Below are 16,380 nucleotides of genomic sequence, written 5' to 3' on the forward strand. Positions count from 1 at the left end.
TTTAAGGTCCCCTGGGCACAGCAGGAGTACATGGAAAGGAGGACAAAGAGAGGATCGAGTGTTCAATCCAGCAACAAACAGGAAGCTGGGGGCTGGGAGGAGATCAAATAAAGAAAAGGAAGTTGTCATCAACACAACAATGGAAGCGGGCCCTCCTCTAAGAACTTTCCAGTAGTGAGAACACATGAAGTGCTTTATTTTTCTTTTCTTTTCTTTTCTTTGTTTTTTTTGGAGACAGGTCTCACAATCACAGCTCACTACAACCTTGACCTCACGGACTCAATGGATCCTCCCACCTGACTCTCCCTAGCAGCTCAAACCACAGGCGCACCCACCATACCCAGTTAATTTTTATATTTTTTGTAGAGATGGGTTTTTGCCATGTTATCCACACTGGTCTCCAACTCTTGGGTTCAGCCTCCAAAATCCTGGAATTACAGGAGTGAGCCACCATGCTGGGCCAAGAAATGCTTTTAAGAATAATGTCAAATGTTTCCTTTTAAGTTTTTTTGCTGAGCTGTGAGGTCATTGTCTCAAACTTTCGGGAAGCACTTACTGCTTCCAGAGCCTTCGGTCATGAGGATTCTGGGGAAGAAAGACATTGGGGTTGTGCCCAGTGGAGTGGCCCAGCACAGAAAGGGGGTGGTAGGCACAGAAGGCAAAGCGCAGAAAAGCTGTAGGATTCAGCAAAAACTGGCATTCAGATTGGAGATGTCTGTGGGAAACCTGAGTCACTCCAAGAATCACTGGGAGATATTGAGAAGAACACTGTGTTTCCCTCCATATGCTGGTGAGGGCTCTCAATGAAAAAATCTCAACGGCCAGTCCCAGCGGGCTGGGTGACTTGGGAATATCTGTGTAGCTACATTTGAATTAAACATGCATGACGTAATCCTTAAAAATGCTATGGTCATATTTTTTCCCTTTTAAATATAATCTTGGTAATTTTTCTGAGAATACAATAATTTTAAGCCTCTTTTAGAATTCCAAAATGCCCAAGGGAGGATGGATAAGAAGTGCATTTGTATCTTTTTTTTCTCTATAAGAAAATTCAGTATTTTTTTTTTTTTAAGGAGAAATTCTTGACTTAGGAGCATCTTGGTTTGCTTCTGATTGTCTGGAACAGGGAGTCACTATTAGTTATGACACACTGAGTGATTTACAGGTCAGCTTAAATCAAATCTGATTCATTTCACGTCTTTACTTGTGTGTGTGTGGTAGGGAGAACAAAGAGTATAAAACACAGAGCTGAGAAACAGAACAGTCAAAGTTCCTGCCCGGGAGAAATGCTGGCATCACATAAGGGGGTCTTCTCGTGCTTAGCCCCCTCTGCCACGTGGGCTGTGCTTAGCTTGGGATGCTTGTCTCAATGCTTGAATACCTTCCTCTGCAGCCAACGCTCTCTATGTGCTTGGGTGGAGAGATGCATTAATGGAGAGAGGCAGGAAAATAAGGGGTTTGGAGAAGAAACGAAACACCTGAAAACAAGTCATCTTTTAGGGTTCAGATGCTCATGAAACTTTAAGAGTGAAGTGAAAAATGACATGATTTTCAGGGACTGGATTTTCTCTTCCCTCTAGGGCTCCACACACACACACACACACACACACACACACACACACACACGCAGGACCATCCACTAGCGTACTCTTACTTGGCTATTTGAAGTCATTTGGTGACTGCTAGAATTCTGGACTAGCTGAGGCTGAGGCAGATACAAGACACAATAAGCATTTCAAAAAACATCTCACAATGTGATCATCAATGTGTAATACGAGCCGGGGGTTAGTTAAATAAAATGTGAAAGCCGTATTAATGACCCTTCTGGCTGTCCAACATAGCATTTCATTTTCCTTTCCAAGGAGGATAAGGGTAGGGCCGGCGAATAAATTATAGATGAAACCCCCATCATATGTTTATAAATACACTAACATTAGCATTTTACTTCCTCATAAATCTGCAGCAAATACTCAGGCACAAGATAGAAAGCCCTGTAAAACAATGATATATTCTCTGCTTGCAGGCATTGACTAGTGGCCCATTCACTCCCAGTGCTGTTCTTCAACCACGCTCCCTCCGCTCATGCCCCCTCATTTAAAATCCATTTTAATTTAAAGATGCACAAGGCAGTGCTCGTGGTACATTTACTCATCCTAGTTATACATCATGGAGCAAGGAAAAGAAAATTGTTTCATCTAGAGATACGGTTCAATGTGGTCACCACTGAACAGTGGAGTAATTACCATATCAGGCCCACTCAAAATGCACTCAGGGTGTTCTGTGACCTATCATTTGCTAATCTGCATAGTGAAGTATAGCTTCATAACTATAAATTGCTGACTTAATTAAAACCAAGACCTTTCTGTCATTTAATTACAGGGAGAAAGGTTATTGCTTAAATGCAATTTTCCAAATGTGATTTCTTAACAGTTATTAACTGCTTCACCATCATTTATTGTTTCAGATTTTTCAATTTGAAAATACTTCCCGTGACAGAAGTAATGACTTCATGAAAAACTCAATCTAGAGGGAGGCCAGCCAGCCCATTTGTTTCTCATAAGTGGAGCCGACAGGAAACTGGAAAATGTCACCGAAGGATCCTGGGATGGCTCTCACTTTCGGGGAGCAATTAAAACCCAGAAGGTTGTATCAAAGATGGGGAGAGGTTGTTTGCAGATATTTTAAAGGTGGTCTGTCTTTCCTATCCTAGCTGGCAGGTGTGTTTGCCTTGTAAAATATGAGGGTGGCAGTGGGGGCCAGTGATGGGTCAGTCAGCTCCTAGGCTCCTAGGCACCCATTTGAATGTGTAGGTCCTCTTCCGAATATTTCTGCATCTAGAATTTCTTCTCCCACAGAAGGTAGAACTGCTACAAGTTTGGACATGGCAGATAGCCACACAGTGAAGAGAATAGTCCACCTTTTCTTCCATCCTCTGTCTTGCTTTAATCCTTGGATGGTTGTGTCTTCTCTTTTTCTCCATGTTTTAGTAGGTTGCCCAGAGGTTATGCAGGTAAATTAGAGTGACCAGTGAAGTGGGCCAGTCTAGATAGCCAAGAAAATTTAACATCCACCAAAGCACTTCTTTAATAACAGGGGATTTAGTTATTGTCTTAATTCCCATGTGCACAAAATGGAGACTTGTGCAACTGGTCAACTTAATGCTTCAATTCATATTATAGCTCTATCTGCAGCAGAGAAGCCAGGAATTTCACTGTGATGGACAATCTAGTCTTTTCCTAGACCCTGACAGCTCTGTGCTAGAAAATTTACAAAAATGGACAAATGTGCTTCCTGTCTACAGGGACCTAAATGTCGGTTCCAGGCAGGAGCTGCCTTGCTTACTGGTTAAGGAGAAAACTCTTAGGCTCTACTTTCACTTTAGGATAGGATTAAAGTTAAAATTGCTCAGATGAAGAAGTGAAAATCCACCCAATTTCTCTCTATGTTAGCCATTTCTCTTGGCTTTATTCATTGTGGCAGATACACAAAAATAACTAATGGGGATTTCATAAAATCTTAGTCAGATTGTTAATAATCCCTTCTGCTCTCCATCAGCAGCGTGCTTCAAAGTTTTCAAAGCATCTTCACACACTTTAACCAATTTCAGTTCAATTAAGCAAATATTTCGGTAACACAAAGATTAGAAAGGCACTGCTGCTTGCCCACATTCAATCAGGGGAAGTCATCTGGACCTTCGTCCAATTCTATAAGGTATTCTATAAGGTAGCAAGGAAGATGTTTTCAGGAAAGCTGCACTGTAGCCTCCCTCCACCTTTTTTTTTTTTTTTTTTTTTTTTTGCAAGAAACAGAGACACACTCAAACTTGATGAAATTAAGTCAAAGTGAAGCTCAGCTCAGTATAAATATTTAGAGACCTCAGGAAAACCAGGAAGGCTGAGATCCGGTGCTACTTTGTCTCAACAGACCACATGGTCCGTCTTACCTCTACTTCTGGCTTTCTGCTCTTACTTTTCTCTTTCTTGATCATTTCCCCGTCTTTCTCATTTCACACAAGGCAGCAATCCTCACTTCTCAGTTTGACCATGCACCACTGTGATATTGTGAAATGTCTGTTTCACAGTAGATAGTGTCAGAATTGAATGGAATCAGAGAACATCCTCCTGGCCTGCTGGAAAATGTGCTGCAGAATTGGTTGCTGGTGGAGAGAAATCCCCACCCGCTTGTTGGTGACCAGAGGTGACATGCTCTGTGTTGAGTGGTTTTGGCTGTGTGAGAGCAGGAAAAAGACCTTGGGCTTTTCCTATATATCTCTTAGAATCACCAATGGCCAACATCCTTGTCTCAGTTCAAATTCCTGGAAGAGGTAATCTGGTTGTCTGAGTGCTTCACTCTTTAGAAACTAACAAATCATGGGTTACTGGCTAGCTGGGCCTTTGGACAGGGCAAGCAACAATTGACACATTTAAGATGGCAGATCAAAAATTATGATCTTTATTTGAGAGGTAAGGAGACTAAATCTTGCCAGGTTAAGCAACCTGCAAACGTTCGCATGACATTTATGCAGCTGAGTCACATCCACATTCTCTCCCTGTCAGTTCCTCTCCCGGGAGCTAGAAATATTGAAGTCATTTAAGTAGGAGATGATTATTAGACATATACGTACAACTATAGGTTTTTATATTTATGTTTTATTAATTGACAAGAGTACAAATCTTCTAATTAAAGGAGAAATTGCATTGGCTTAAAATAAGAGAATAAATTGTTTCTTTTTGGTAGTTAATACAATTAAAGCTCTCATTTGTACCCTATCAGTTAATCTGTTGACTATTAATATCACTCAATCAGAAAGATGGTGGAGGAGAGTAACAATGACTAATACACAGTCAAGATTTTAATTTGGAAACAGAACACTACATCTTTTTACATACTAAATGCACAATAGTGACAATTAATTTCATTCTTGCTGTGAGTGCTTTATGTAGCAGCCTCCTATTGGGTCTAAAAATCTGGCTCTATCATGAATGGGATCCATGGGATAGGATGGTGCCATAGATGACTTGCTTTGCTTCTGGGAAGAGGAAATGATTTACATTCCTTTCACACTATCACCACCACCACTGCCAGAAATGAGATGGTTTTGTAGAAACATCACCATATACTTTGTAAAATGATTGGTTGCTATAAAACATTGTCCAGGGTGGAATGTGCAATTTGCAAAGAGGCCAGGGGAAGACCATTTCTGGATGTGTATGCAGTTGACTTTTGTGTTAGTGGACACCCCAGTTTGGTACACCACATTGAGGCCTGATACAATGGCCACAAACACAGCAAGCCACAAACCAACCCTTGCTCAATCCTGCAATTTAAAGAGATTGCTCATTCAAACTCACTGTAGTTAGACAACTACACTGATTCTAGACCAATTCCTTTCCCCTCAACATGTCAGTGTGGTTTTTTGTTTGTTTCTAACAGCCTTTATTACTCACATACCACAAAATTCACTCATTTAAAGTGTACAATTCAATGGCTTTTAGTATATTCAGATTTATACAACCATCGCCACAGTCAATTTTAGAACATTTTCATGAACCACGAAAAGCCCCTGTACCCCTTAGCAGCCACTTCCCAGCTCTCCTAATCCTAGGTAATCACTCATCTACTTTCTTTCTCTAATTGTTTGCCTATTCTGGACGTTTCATACAAATGGAATCATAATATGTGGCCTTTGGCACTGCTTTCTTTCACATAGCATAATGTTTCCAAGATTCATCTGATTCATGTTGTAACATGAATCAGAACTTCATTTTTTTAAACGACTGAATAATATTCCACCATACAGACATGCAGTTTTATATATCCATTCACCAGTTGATGGACATTTGGGTAGTTTCTACTTTTTTGGCTATCCTAAATAATGCTGCTGTGAACATTCATGTACAAGATTTTATATGACCGTATGTTTTCAATTCCCAGGAGTGGAATTGCTGGGTCATGTGGTATCTTGGTCAGCTTGGGTCGCTATCACAAAATACCACAAACTGGGTGGCTTATCAACATCAGAAATTTGTTTCTCACAATTCTGGAGGCTGGAAGTCAGAAATCACACTGACGTGATCAGGTAATGGTGAGGGTTCTTTTTCGGGTTGCAAACGGCCCTCTTCTCATTGTATCCTCATATGGTAGAGAGCAGACAGAGAGGGAGAGAAAGCAAGCTCTCTTTCCTTTTTTTCTAAGGGCACTAATCCCATTCATGAGGGCTCCACTCTCATGACCTAATTACTTCCCCAAGGCCCCACCTCCTAATGCCATCACATCAGGGTTTAGAATTTTATCAGATGAATTTTGGAGAGCAGACACAAACATTTAGTCACAGCATATGGTAACTCTTATATTATTCTTTTGAGGAGCTTCCAGACTATTTTCCAAAGTGGTTGCACCGTTTTATATCCCACCAGCAATTCAGTATCTTTTAATAAGTGGATTTTAGAAGTTCCAGCAGCAGCTCTGTTTATCCCCTGGCCTTTTTACACTCTGGGAAGCTCATAAAATAGCCTTTATGGGTGCTGAGTAAGACAGGTACCCAGAATCCCTCCACCTACCAAGAGCTTTCAGAAGGAACCTTAAAGAGTGCTTAGTCCAATGTTTTTCAAAGTGTATTCCCAGGAACACTGATTTCATGGAATGTTACTAACAAAAGAACATCTCTTCCTTTTTTAAAAAAAGGTGGTTCTTTGCTCAGATGTATTTGGGAATCACTGGGTTAAACTAACTTAAACAGACTCTTTTCTTCAGGATTTCTCAGAGCTATTAATATGCTAATGTATACAATAAATTTCCAAAAGGCAAATTGAGAGTTTCTAAGCAATATTTATTTGACCGTAGGTTGAAAGTTGTCCCCCATCTGGGAGCAACTTCCAGAAATTATAATCCTCAGAAGACACTGAAATGTTGATCTGGTCCAATCCCTTCCTGTGGCACCTGCCCTCTCTCAGGAGCTCCTAATGATCATAATCTTCTTTGCTACCATTTACCAAGGGTCTGTTATGTTAGGTGCTTCACATACGTTAATTTGAATGATCCTTTCCAAAATTACCTCAAAAAAGTTTAAGAAAAAATCCTTTCAAAAAAAAATGGGAATGATGTTAGTCCCCTCTCACAGAAGACTAAACTGAGGCTCAGAGAAGTTGAGCAACTTTCCTCCAAGGTAGCACAACTAAACGGTAACAGCACCTCGACTTGAATCCAGGTCTGGCTCTCTTCAAAGCCTCCATTTTGACCACTACATTGCATCCTGGGGACTGCCCTTCATATTTTTCTGCTGGATTTGATACCAATTTAAAATAAGGAATAGCAGGGGCAAGCCAGAGGCCAAACTAGAAATTTAAATATAAAGGTCAGTAAATAATTGAATTATTCTCAAGAGATAGCCTAGGTATTGGCAAGACTATTAACTCCTTAGACTCATACACAGCTTCTTACACACACACACACACACACACACACTCACTTGGACTAATTACTTGTCTTTTCCAAATGGCTGTTTAATCCATTAGTGTAGGTTTTTTTTTTTTTTTTTCCAACCAGAACAAAAACTAAGTACTGGGATATTTGGAGAAAGTAGAGACTAGAAAATGCAACCAGGTCCAACTCAACTGCCAAATTACTTCCTCACAGAGCAAAATGGCTGGCTCTGACACCCAAGCTGTTCAGTGGGACATAATGGGCAGAGTGAAAGAGGCATCAATGGCTGTGGCCTCTGAGGATAGTCACAAATTCCTCTGGATTGTAGTTGCCTCATGTGTGTAACCCTTAAAAATCCAAGTCACCATGTGGCCCAGTATCTGCAAAGAAACATAAATTCAACATTTAAAAAAGTAAAATCATTGTAAATAGTGTCTGCAGTATCTTAAGAGTGAAGGTGAGAAGGTACATTAAAAATACATAATAAGGCTGGATGTAGTGGCTCATGCCTGTAATCCCAGCACTTTGAGAGGCAGAGGCAGGAGTGTCTCTTGAAGCCAGGAGTTTAAGGCTGTAGTGAGCTATGATTGTGCCACTGCACTCCAACCTGGGAGACAAAGCGAGACCCTGTCTCAAAAAATAAAATAAAATAAAATAAAATAAAATAAAATAAAATAAAATAAAATAAAATATAAACAAAAACAGAACAAAACGTCTGGAAATGATTTTTTCCATAACTCCTCCTCTTTCTTTCTACCTCTCACAAGTACAGGAGGGCCCTCAAAGGTCTTTCCTTCCCTCGCTCTAAGGACCCCGAAAGACTCTGTCTAGAGCTCACAACTTAAAGAGGCTCTTTCTTCTTCTTCAGCCTTCTCCTTTCCTTGTCTTTCCTGTAGTTCCCTATCTTTCCCAATTTAAATCTTTCTTCCTTGCTGGCCTCTCTGCTCCCCCCTACTCACCTTTACCTCCACTGACACAGTGAAAGCTGAGGCATGTAGGTGATCAGGAGTGTACAGGTGTGTCTGTGTCTGCGTGGCGTGGGGGTGGGTGTGGGTAGGAGGTGGTGGGGGTGGACAGTGAGAAGATCACAGATAATATAATCAGGTTGCTTCTGATCACTGCTAACATTGTGATGTGTCTGAACAGAAATCCAACTCTAAACAAATATCTTGAAAAAGTAATATACACTTAAGGCTCCCATAGGACTACCAAAGGGGAGAACTACATAGCATGACCTCCAGCCAGTGTCGTCTCAGCAGAGCCAACTTAGCCTGACAGCTGCTCCCATTTCTGGCCTTTTGGCCTCCTTACAAATCTGTGAGACTTTTTTTTTTTTTGAGACAGGGTCTCACTCTTATCACCTAGGCTGGAGTGCAGTGGCACAATCATGGCTCACTGTAGCCTTGACTTCCCAAGCTCAGGTGATTCTCCCACCTCAGCCTCCCAAGTAGTTGGGACTACAGGTGCAAGCCACCAAGCTCGGCTAATTTTTGTATTTTTTTTTGTAGAGACAGGGTTTCTCCATATTGCCCAGGTTGACCTCAAACTCCTGCAATCCTCCTGCCTCGGCCCTCCAAAGTGCTGGGATTACCTGTGGGAGCCACTGTGCCAAGCATGTGAATTATTGTAAATGAAGGTCTTGAATTTTGTCACATGTGTAAATAATGACGTTGGACTAAACTGTCTCTTCCATCTCAGAAGCCAATGATTCCATGAGATCTGTGTTCTCAAAGTGTAAGTTATTTACAAGGGGACATCCATACGCTGAAAGAGCTGGACTATGGAAAGCTTGTCTTTTCTGTCTCACCAGCCCTAAATCTTACGCTTTAGGCAGTGTTACACGTAGGGTGAAGAGGTACCACTCAGATCTGTGAGCTCTGCTTTTAGACTTCACCTAATTCTTCCCTTTGGGAAGAAGATAATATCATTTTTATCTGTCCAACATTGCTCCGTCTCACCTCTTCTAGAAACAGATCTTGCTCCTTTTGTGCCAGTCACAACCCCTGACTGTCTGGTCACAATGGCTGACCAAAGAAGGTGGCGAAATGACCCAAGGCCCATCAGGGTGTATCCTTAGGGATTTTTCTAAACATAAGCTGAGGAGAAAGAGTCTTTTGCATCTTTGGTAGGAAGCTGTAAGTATGTAAGCCTATCTCTTGGGAGGATCTGGTCTAGGGAAATGAAGACAACAGGCAGGGAGATGCAGAAAGGAAATGGGAGAGCATCCACCTGGTGACGGAGCTCCTGGATCCCAGCTTCTCCAAGCTCAGCTCCACTCTACGCTTTCTGCAGTTTGAGTCTGTGAATTAATGAGGCCCCCTTTTTCGCTTAAGCCAATTTCATTTGAGTTTGGGCCACTTACATCCGAAGAGCCTTGCTACTCCGTGTTGGGATGAGGAGTTGGCAGTTAGCATCTGCAAGGGGCTTGGAGATTCCAGGGACATGCTATGCCCTCTTCTATTTGTTTGCAAAGTGTAACAGGACTCTAACTCTTTATTCTTGTGTCCTGGCCTTTTCTGGATGCTTAAATAAGATATCAAATAATCTTGCTATCTTCCATCTCTTCTCTGTCCAGTTTGTGGAAAGCAACCTCTGCCTGCTTGTACTGGGAGCAGCTCTTCTAGATGTCATTCACCGGCACTCCTCAATCAGAGAGACCTTTGTCTACAGGTTAAAGGACATTCGTAACTGCCACAAAATGCAAATTCAGACTGCTTCCCTTCACTTTCTGGTAGTATCAATATTTGCATTTCTTAGATTTCCATATTAGCCACAAAATGGTCTACCAGTTTAAAGAAGGTAGAAACTGCAAAATGACTTTTTAAGACCAGGTGATCCGACAGTTCAAAGGCATTCTCATGCATGCTTGCAGTCCTTGAAACATATCCATATAGTATTAATATTGTTTTTAATTATTTGTGCCCAAGGAGTTTTTGTTTTTGTTTTTTTGTTTGTTTGCTTTTAATTTAAACAAGAAGGTGTTAAATCCTCTGCTATCTGGGGAGGACTGCAGTGCCCAAACACCCACCCTTCTCTTTCTCTTGGACTTCAGTGTTATTAGATGAGGTTTGGGAAAGTTTTATTAGCACTTTTTATCATGACACTGGGACACGAGGGAAAATGAATTCAAGCTCTACCAGGGTTCCAGTGTTAAACTTGGAAGGTGCTCATGGCCACGCTCAGCCTTACTGTAGGATATTACTTGAGTGAGTGCACACCCTCCCCACAAACTGAAGTTCTACTACATGCCTTCACTCATCTCCTACCACTCTTACTGGGTTGCATTTCAGCCTCACTGGCCTGCTTTCCTTCCTTGAACTTGCTAAATCCACTTCTGACTTAGGAACTTCCCACCGTTTCCTTTGCCCAGAATGTTCTTTCTCCCCTGGCTCCTTCATGATACTGAGGTCTTCAGCATAAGCATCATATCCTCAAAGAAACCTTCCCGTATCACCCTGTTCCAGGCCTTTATTGTTGCCACACCAAAACAGTGGCTTAAACATTAATAATTATTTATTTGGCTCTGGAGTCTGAAAGAGTGAGATCTCAGCTTAGGAGTTCTCACTCCGGGTCTTTCATGTGGTTGCTGTCCAATGGGCATCTTGAAGTTTTTTCCATCATATATCTGGGCTGGGAAGATTCAAACATCTAGGTGCTGGCACTGCTAGCTGCTCAGGTCTCTCTCTCTCTCATTCCTCTGAGTTGTCTGTCCACGTGGTGATCTCATGATAGCTGGACTTCTTACATTCAGCTGAAGGCACCTAGAGTGAATGTTCCAAGAAAAATCAGCAGAAGCTGCATGGCCTTTTCAAACTGAGAGCCACTTCCTTTGTGTCCTATTCTTCCAGGTAGGTACAGAAGCCCCTCAGGTGCAAGGGGAATGGACATAGACTCTACCTACTAGTAGAACAGTATCGAAGTACCTGAAGTCTTGCTTTAAGACCACCACACACTACATACTTTATAAAACAGCCTCCCCAGCACCATATCACTTCACTTTGTTATAATTCTTTGCATAGCCCATAGTGCTATATGTCATATTTTCTTATTTGTTTATTTTCTCTCTAGCCCCCAAAAGAATATAAATTGTGAAAATAGGGGCCTTATGTGTCTTATTCACCACTGTATCCTCGTGTTCAGTGGAGCAGTGCCTGGTACTTAGTAGACAATAAGTATCTATCAAATATTAATAAATGAATGAAGGATAAATAGCAAGGGCTATTCTGAAGGATCATCTCACTGAGATTGTTATTGTGGGCTCCATTTTGGATGACAATGGACCCTCCTCACCTTCCTTTTTCTACTTCCTTCTTTTTACCTCCCTTCCCTCTCTCCCACAAAATAATTTCTAATCACCGATGTCAGTATTCCAAACCTGGAGTCCTTAGTATAATTGTGATCCATTGGATTCAGCTTTTACCACCTTGTTTTTGAAAACAAACATACCAAAGCATGCCAATTTCATCATTTGGGTATGTCAAGGATACTTACACAAGACTGCACCTTGCTTATTTTACAAATCACAGATTGGCTTGAATCTGTCTTTTGTTTCTTAGGATTTTTTGGTTTGTTTTGCTTTGCTTTTTTTGCTTTCCTTCCAGCCAGATAAGCTGAGATCTGGTCTGTTTCCACTGAGGGGTAGTCATCAGTCTACCCTTCTCAACATTTCTGTTCCTGAGATTTAGCTACAGACTTCACAAGCTGTAACATTCTAACTACGTGTCATTGCCACCATTGTCTCTTGTCACAATCCTAATTCTATGTTCTGATAATAAAACTTCATTAGTGTCTGCACCTCCTTTCCCGTACCTTTGAAACACTGTCTTCTGCTGAAACGATTAGCAGTGTGCTGCGTCAGATCATCCGGCTGTCTGACAGCCATTGTGAGTGAGCTAAATTGTGAGAAAATGAAAACTTCTGACAATTTCCATTATTGTCAGATGGAGGTATTTACTTGTACAAATATTAAAGGTTATTTAAAGATGTAAACGGACTTCATTTCATTAGTGGTATGCATCAGGTAATAATTTAAAACAACTACCCAGCCTCATTCGAATAAATTACCAACTCATTTTTTGAAAGAAAAATGTCATTTCTCCAGGCTGTGTTTTTAACTGCTTGCAATGGTAGAAGATTAAAAAAAAAAAAACCTATGAATATTTCAGAACAGAAAATGTTCAAGTTCTCATATTGTTTAACATAAACCAGACAAAGGGCTATTGTTCTGAAAACCTGACTGAGAGTTGCCCAACCAGAGGAGACAGTGAAAGATCAATGACATCAAAATGGGCTTTAAAAAAAGGAATAGTAGCAATGGTGATTACATCTTCCTGAATTCCAGTTCTAGAACTTCACTAGAAAAAAATCAGGATGTGTGGAAATACTTATCTACAAGGATGTTCATTTCATCCCAGTGTTATTTATAATGGCAAAAAAAAGAAGGTAGGAAATGAAAAAAATATATGTATACAAGGCTAAGGGATTGCAGGTGTTTGAGAGCAGCCTAGCCAACATGGTGAAACCCCTTCTCTACTAAAAAAAAAAAAAAAAAAATTAGCCAGGCGTGGTGGCGGGTGCCTATAGTCCCAGTTACCCGAGAAGCTGAGGCATGAGAATTGCTTGAAGCTGGGAGGTGGAGGTTGCAGTGAGCCGAGATGGCAACACTGCACTCCAGCCTGGGTGACAGAGAGAAACTCCATCTCAAAAAAAAAAAAGACTAAGGGATTGGACAATATATAAGAATACAGCCATATGATGGTCTGGAGTAAAGATGATTAATAAATGTATTGTAGAAGAATTCATTATAAATAATATGTAATAAATAGGGCACGGTGGCTCATGCCTGTAATCTGAGCACTTCGGAGGCCAAGGCAGAAGGGTTGCTGGAGGCCGAGAGTTTAAGACCAGCCTAGGCAACATAGTGAGACAGTCCCTATAAAGAATTTTTTAAAAATTAGCTGGACGTGGTGGTGCACACCTGTAGTCCCAGTTACTCAGGAGGCTGAGGCAGAAGGATTTTTTGAGCAGAATAATTCTAAGATGCTGTGAGCTGTGACAGTGCCACTGTACTCCAGCCTGGATGACAGAGTGAGACTCTGACACAAGAAACAAAACAAAACAAACAACAACAAAATAATACATATACTATGATATCATTTATAAAAAGATAAACATCTATATTTGCATTGACATGGATGCAGGGAGGGGAACATTACACACCGGGGCCTGTGGTGGGGTGGGGGCTAGAGGAGGGATAGCATTAGAAGAAATACCTAATGTAGATGATGGGTTGATGGGTGCAGAAAAACACCATGGCACATGTATACCTATGTAACAAACCTGCATGTTCTGCACATGTATCCCAGAACTTAAAGTATAATAATAATAATAATAATAATAAAATCTTAGTGTAATGTTGGACAACAAAAAAAAAAAAAGGAAGAAAAGGACTAAGAAGAAATAGATCAAAATGATTACTTGGTAGTGGGATCACTGGTAAGTTTTTAATTTTCATGGGTACATAGTAGATGTATATATTTCTGGGGTACATGAGATGCTTTAATACAGGCATACAGTGTGAAATAATCACATCATGGAGAATGGGGCATCCATGCCCTCAAGCATTTATCCTGTGTGTGTTACAAACAATCCAATTACACTCTTAGTTATACTAGTGATTTTTATTCTTGTGCTTTTATAATGAGAAATATACCAGTAATCCAATAACCATTTGCAAGTCAATGATGTTAGGGCAAGTTATCCTTGCTTAGCTGGGTCAGCTCCTCTTTCCTTCTAGTGCAATGGAGAATACTCCTGGGAGACTCGGTGCATTAATGCTCGTACTGTGGGTATTGGCAAAAGAGACATGGAGCGAGTTGGTCTAATGTTATACAGGAAAACGTTTACGCTTTCAGGATTTGGCACCTTGAGGTCAGTCCTTTCCATTATGACTTTCAATATTACACCAGTAAAATATTCTCTAATTTGCAAATTAAAGTATTTCTTACAAAACCCTCAGGGATGAATTAGTAAGTGCATCACAACCCTCCTCTACCTCCTTAAGCTTTACCCTCTTCTAGAAAATAATGTCTTATAAAAGATGATAGTTTTCTCTGTTTTAGGAAGTCAGGGCTGGTAAGGCATTCCAATGGTTAGGGATTTCAGCGATTTCTATCTCTTTGCTTTGCTCAGCACATTGATTCCTCTTCATAGTCCAAGCTCCAGCCATCATAGAACATTCCAGCCAGCAGGAAAGCAAAGCAGAGAGGAAAGGGGGGCATGCCCCAAGTTCATGGGGCAACACTTCCATTACACCCATTGTCCAGAAGCTGGTCATATGGCCACTGCAAAGGAGCATTCTGGAAGGCTGGGAAATGTAGTCCTTATTCTATATGGCTCAGCTAAAAGTTGGCGTCCAATTTTTAAGGAAAAAAGAGAAAATGCCCCGGAGAGCATGCAGCAGCCTCTGCCACAATCATACATGTGGGCATCACAGGGAGACATGTGTCAGAGAAGACAAACCAAGTGTAACAGTTTTCATCTCTTTTGCATCCACTCAACCTAGAAAGCATTTCCTGGTGCTCACATTTATTTGAAAACACTCTATATACTACAGAATTCTGAGATGTGGCCTCTGGGGAAGAAATAAAACAGCTGCAGCAAATAAAGCAGATGGGAATTAAGAATGCTGGAGGAGCTCCAAAATACAATCCCATTGTCCACTAAGTGCCCACCCTGCAAAGAATGTGTGCTCCAAAATAGAAACTTTATGAAACTTTGAAGCATTTGATTAATGTAAGCCTTCATGAATAATGCAAGGCTGTGTGCCAGGGTTTCATGTGAAGCTGAGAGAGGAGAAAGATTAGCATGCGCATCTTGGCTTTAAAGAAAATTAAGAAAAATTCACAAAGGGAACTCAAGCATTTGGGGGCAAGAGGTGTTGCCACTAAAATGGCTTCTGCAGACATGCTCCCTGCAGTGGTGGAGGGGTGCGGGTGCTCAGCAAACACTGGCTGGCTCGCCAGGGAGATTCCCTGCCACAGGGTAGGTACGGTTCACCCTCCTAAGGGCCCCCCAGGTCCAGTCCTGTATGCAGTTGGGTAGGACAGTCAGGGCCAGTCATGCATGTGGCTGCAGGCAGGCCCTGAAGATTCCTCTTCCCCCTGAAAATATCTTTCCCACCTACAGGTTTCTGGAACTAGATCTTCCTCCCTCAGATATTCTTTATGTTAATGAATTGTCTTCTGTAGAAATGCAAAGATCTTTTGGAAGGGCTGTACACAGGTATCGCTTCAAAATACAACCCTTTCTATTCTGCCCCTAAAATGTGTTTTACACATTTTATTATGAAATATTTAAGACTCACAAAAGGTATAAAGAATTTTTCATGGTCATAAGTTAAAAGTGAAAAAGAATATGTATAGTTTAGGAACTACCTGAGTACACATTACCCAGCTTAATATATAAAATATTATCAATGGAGTTGAAGCCCCTTCGACTTCCCCAGTCACATTTCCTTTCCTGCCCCTAGAAGTAGCTGCCATCTTGAATATAATGTGCATGATTCCCAAGCATGGGATGTTGCAGGAATTTATGATCTGGCCACTCACCCCCATACTTCCTGCCCTTCTACTGGTTCAGGCCATTATCATTTTTCACCAAAGCCATTCATTCAGCACACATCAAACACTACTCTGGGCCAGGCACCATGACCACTGTTTCCTACCTAGTATCCTTGCCTCCAGTGTTTCTCTCCATCCGATTTACCTCCCACATTGCAGTCACAATATTATATCTCTGCTCAAGAACTTCATATGGCTCCCTACTGCCTATATGCTAAAGTCCAAGCTCTTTAACATGGCATCCAATTCTATGTGAACACATTACTAGGGCCACTCCCAGAGCCTTGGAAGGGTTAGGGTAAGGATTAAGGTGGGGTTAGGGTTAACACTAATTTCA

This window comes from Gorilla gorilla, chromosome 9 (assembly GCF_029281585.2).
Source record: "Gorilla gorilla gorilla isolate KB3781 chromosome 9, NHGRI_mGorGor1-v2.1_pri, whole genome shotgun sequence".
NCBI classification, from domain to species: Eukaryota; Metazoa; Chordata; class Mammalia; order Primates; family Hominidae; genus Gorilla; species Gorilla gorilla.